Source organism: Durio zibethinus, chromosome 14 (genome assembly GCF_047325235.1).
Source record: "Durio zibethinus cultivar Kanyao isolate XHJ-2024 chromosome 14, ASM4732523v1, whole genome shotgun sequence".
NCBI lineage: Eukaryota > Viridiplantae > Streptophyta > Magnoliopsida > Malvales > Malvaceae > Durio > Durio zibethinus.
The window spans coordinates 7,362,247-7,368,246 of NC_143175.1; positions in this window are offsets into that span (position 1 = coordinate 7,362,247).

Genomic DNA, 6,000 nt, shown 5'->3' on the forward strand with positions numbered 1-6,000 from the left:
ATGATTTCAAAAGCAAATTTATAATGCATCATTGCTATAATTAACCCAATAATTTAACAGGTTCTATTTTCCATATCTATTGATATCCATATTATGAGTTTGCTACTACCATAATCCTCACATAGAGAAAATATGACATCATGTAATCAAATCACAATGACTTCCACTGATCCAATGAATCACAAACATACTCGATCAAACTTTGAATAATAAATAAGGAGCATTTCAATAAATGAAGTCATAACAAAATAATGTATTATTTGCCCTTATGTCAAATGTGATAACCACTATTATTTTTGGACTTCCATGATGTCACTTTTATAAATCACTTATAATTACTAACATATTATGAACAAATTTTCATTTTCATATGTTTAGACAACACAAAATTCTCAATGTTTTAACATGAAATCATTTTCAATAAATTTGAAATTAATTTAATTACCAATCTTTTATATCATACATATCTTAATCAATAGTCTATTAACTCTCATTGATCTTAACACATATGCTATCTCCAAAACAATAACTTTAAGGTATTTATGAGGTCTTACTACTTTAAAATATATGCAGAAGAACTCCCACTGATTTCACTTACTTTAAAATAATAGTTTTGGCATTAATTATATAATAATGATAATAATAATAATAATTAAAACCTTTATATTATCATTCTTTGAAATAACTCTTAAAATTACTTTGTATATAGTTCAAAACAAAAGAAGTGAAATGAGAAAAAATTATAAAATTCTTGTTCACTTTCAAACGTAAACCAACAAATTTGAAGAAGATTATCAATGAAGGAATTAAACCAATAAAAACAAAACAAATAGTTCACTTATTTGCATACAACTTTATTCTTCAAAACTCTCACACATGTGATAAGTTTAAAACAATATTCTCCCCTTCATATATGAGTTCTTAAAAAAAATATATCGAATTTTTTAAAAACACATTGTTAACAAATGGCAACAAATAGGCCATTTAAAAATCTATAATTACTAGATTTGATTATGGTAGCTAAGATAATCAAAATCAATATCTAAATTAAGAGTTAAACAACCAAAATAAATACTCATCAAAATGAAATTATATTTCAACAACTCTCAATTTTACTTAAAACAAATTGAGATATCATAACAGATCTAAAACTTTCTTGTGTGAAGATTAACCCTCTTGGCTATCATCAAACATTATACAACTAATGTAATCCTCAAATATGATAAATTAAAGTGACTAACAATTTATACATTTATTATGCAGACATTAACTTATGATGACAAGTATTGAAACATACTAAAACTGAGCACAGAAGCCAATCAAATAAGATTTTAATCAATTCAATATCTTTACTAGTCTTATCAAAACAATCAAAGTGCCACATCATAAATTTAATTTTCGATTTTCTTTTAAAGAAAACATTATCATGTTGTATAATCACACCTTAAAACAATGAAAAATACAAAGATTGTCGAAAATATATCCCATTTTGGTAGATAAATTCCCTATGTCTATGTATATTTTCACTTCATAAAAATCTTTCACAATTATCTCTAAATTAAAAACATATAATTACTCATTTGGGTAGGTAATCACATGTAATAACTTAGAGACAATCCATAACAACATAAAAATTTTTTTTATCATTATAGTTCTACTGATTTTCTTATATATATATATTTAAACACGTGATCACTCGAAGTAATATACTAATTTAAATATACCTCTATGGATCACTAAAAGTTAAAACTTAGAATGCCCATTATCATTTTATGCAAGTTAAAAATTTTTCAAATCATGTTTCATAATCATGCTATCAATTAGTATACATTTAGCATGCCATACTACCAAGTAAATTGTCTTAACAATTAATAATACATTTATATGGCATTTCAATCTTTCAAGCATGACAATAAGAAATTTCAAAATAAAAAATTGATTGGTCACAAAAAATATCTTCCAATGCAAACACTTTATACATAAAATTCAACAAAATCCATAATTTTCATATCATAAATCTCAATATAAATAGTATATAATAAATGTCAATAATGCATACTTTTCTAGACAATCATATACATACAATGATTATGGTATAAACCGATCTCACGTTCATGTGAGGAATACAATATTTTTAATATTACCAAACATGGGCTGTGAGAAAAAACATTAAGACTAATTATCCTAGCAAGCCTTAACAATATTACATTTTAATCAAAACCTTAAATACTTTGAAGTTTGCAAAATTAATTTTGCCTACTTTTATAGATAGAAAAACTCATATCCATTTACTTTCACAGCTCATTTTTTTTTTATTATTACCCTAGATCTTTGTTGTAATATTTACTAAGTTTCATAATACCAATAGCATGCTCCAAATACTTACTAAAATATAAATTTTTACTTACTACTCTCTCAATATATTATAATATCATTATTATAAAACAACTAATATCTTATGAGAGTATACTTGATTTACTAAATATTTTGTAAAAGCAAAAGATTTTAAAATTTAGTTTAGCAATTTATGTGAACCAAATTCACTATATAACTATTTAGCACAAGTTATTTCCCAAAACATAATTATGTAACTTTAACAAATAAACTCTCTCATTATTCATCAGATTAACTAAAATCTAGATGTCTTTCATTAATCATTATAGCCAATAATATTCTTTTATGTGTTTATAAAAATAAGAGTTTCTAAATATGTATCACATTATGCACTTTGTTAGACTTTAAACTTAATGCCTAAAATTTCAAATCACAATTATGTGATATATAAATTTAAAACATTTTAAGTATGCTAAACATATTTATCACACATGACACATGCTTTCAAAATAACCAAACTTAATTGCACATGTCACATTTTACATAAGCATGATCACTCATAAAGTCAATTTTTTTCAAACAATGATATATTGGAACAAAATAATATAACAAACTTATTGATCATACATGTGATAATTATTTTCATAGATTCATATGACTAGATAATATTTTAAAGATTCACAAATTGTCTTAAGTAAAAGACTTTTATCATCATAAAATGTAACATTTTAACAATTAGACAATAATTAATGAAAATGTTCAAAACTTAACAATTATGTCCAAGAAAACACCAATGACCTAATTAAGCCCTAAATCACCTTTTTATCAATTTTTAATTAGAGCTATTAAGTCTTTTATCACTAAAATCAACTATAATATTCAAGACGAAAGAATGTAACTTTTCACATATGAGCAATAATCCATACAGATAACACTAACCCATGATGTGTTATTTGTAATTAAACTGAAAAGTCTAAGTGCATCATCATAAACTTCCTTTAGATAGAGAATATGATATACGATTAAACACTTTTCACATGAATCAAATATGAAAATATCCTAATTTTTGAAAAACCTATCCTTTTTGGTAGATAGACCTTCTAGACCAGTATATCCTCAACCATGATACTTTATATCCACTCTAAATTACCAAACACAATAACCCTCTTTGGACAGGCAATTGTATGAGTTAATTTTGAAAATATTCCCATTCTTGTGCATGAGAAAATCTTGCATGTCTGAATGAGTAAGCTACTTTGGCAGCTAAACACCCATATTAACCAATTGTATAGTTTCACACTAAGAAACTTAGATTGCTCATGACTATAGTTTTGCATACTTAGCTAAGTATATACATTTTGACCATTCCTTGCGAGATACTTAACCATAATGTATCTTTTTAGATCATTAAAAAGTCAATCGTTCAATGTGATACACCAATAATCAATGCATAACTCGAAAGATCATTATTGATATGATCACTCCTTGTAAGATATTTAAACCAAATATGTCTTTTTGGATCAATAAATAATTTTGCATCCAAAATCCAAATGTCTTGAAATTCATGAACAAATCAATATTAAATCCATAATTTATTCTTATGTAACATCCATCACAATATACATTTCACAAATTAATGATGATACATAACTCTAAAGTTGTCAAAGAAAAATTAAATCAAGACAACAATTTTAAACTCCAATTATTTCAAATAAATATTATTTAATATTATCTAATTATGAAAAAAAATACCAATATAATACTAGTGGTACCAAAACCTCAAGGAGTTTAAATCCAAATTGCCTTAACAATCTATGTTGCATTCAAACAAAAGTTGAAAAATTAGTAAATAAATTTTACTTAATTTATTCAATTATGCACATAACTTTAGGCTAAAAGTGCATAAAATTAAACAACATATGGGGAAAATACTACCTCCAATAAACTTCTAGCATACCATTATATTTTATTATGAAATTATTTGGCAGAAAACATGTGTATAACATATAATAATTACTGACTTTATGCATGAATATAAAACAATAAATATTTAATCCAATCAAAAAATTATAAAAAATACTATAAAAATCAAAAATAAAATTTTAAGTAGGACAAAGAAACCAAAGCAAAAATGGCCACTGGGTAACTCACACGCATTGTACACACCACAGCAGCGATGGCTTCATCCTGCGTTTATAAGAAGGTTGTCCTCAACCTCTAGTGGGGTCAACCCAACCCGGCTGGATCTTACTTTGACCCGTTCATGTCTATCTCTTGTTTTAAGCTTGATTTTGATGCTTCTTTTTTATGTTTTCATGAAATTAAAGTTTCTAAAACTCAATTAAGCTAATGTTTTATGAAACCCACATGAAAAAACTCATAAAAAACAACAAAAACAAGATGAAATGACCTAAAGAAACTTGATTATTAAACCCATATTTAACTAGTTTCAAACTTTCTTCAAATTAATATCTCATAATTAGGCTCTAATATCTTATGTAAGTGTAAATTGAAATTTTAAGAACCATATGTGAATATTAGAACACTAAATTTAATTATGTTGCGTACCTATTCGGGCAAACATAATTGATAAGTAGAAGCAACACCAATCCCTAAAAAGACTAGGTTTTTCTAATTGCTGTTTTTTTACTGACAGTGTTCAATAGATAAATACCGTTACTTAGAAGTGAAAATGAGATCTTAGCCAAATATAATTAAAACCTTAGAAACTTTCCCATTAAAGGTTTACCAGGTCAAATGCCTACATAACCACCAAACCATATTGATCTAATAAGATGTGCAAAATCCATATGTAATTGATCACAATTAATTATTTGAGCTCTCACGCTTATCTTTTATTAAGACTAGATTTATCAATATGTTTTATTAAATTATAAAATCATCAATTAATAGTAGCCTACTCATTGGAAAATTATAACATTGACAACATTTGGATTAATTGGATTATGAAGTACAAAACATTTGTTACTCATTATTTAAGTATAAATGGAAAGCCTTTCCATAGATTTTCCCTTATCACCATTTTTTTATGGTGTATGTCTTGTTTCGAATAGTTTAAAAAAGAATTCAAAACAATTGGATTTATGGTGCAAAGTTGGGAAAACAATGTCCAGTACCATCTCATTTACTATTTGCTAATAACTCCTATTTTTTTTTTCTAAATGCTAATCCTTTGAATTGCTAAAGAATATGTTGTTTGATTTAGAAGTATTGTAGAGCCTTAAGACAACTTATAAGTTTGGAAAAGTTCAATATTATCTTTTGCTCCAATGTCCCTAAGTAGAATATGAAAGATATTATGGCTTGCTTGGTGCAAATCATGAAACTTATTTGGGAATACCTGCATTCTAGGGCAAATCTAAATATAAGGCTATAAGATTTCTGAAGGATAGATAGATTTGTGGCCAAAGTTAAAAATTGAATGAAACAAATATTATGCTATAGAGGCAGGAAGTTTGTATAAAGGTTGTTGCTTGCATGTATAATATGGCTTGTTTCAAGTCACCAAAAAAACTTTGCACAGAAATAAATTTTACTCTAGTTGATTTTTTGTGAGGGCAAAGACAAAAAGAAATATGTTTTTTGAAAATCACTATCGCAAAATGCTCAGAGGAACTTGGTTTCAAATATCTAAAAGTTGTTTAA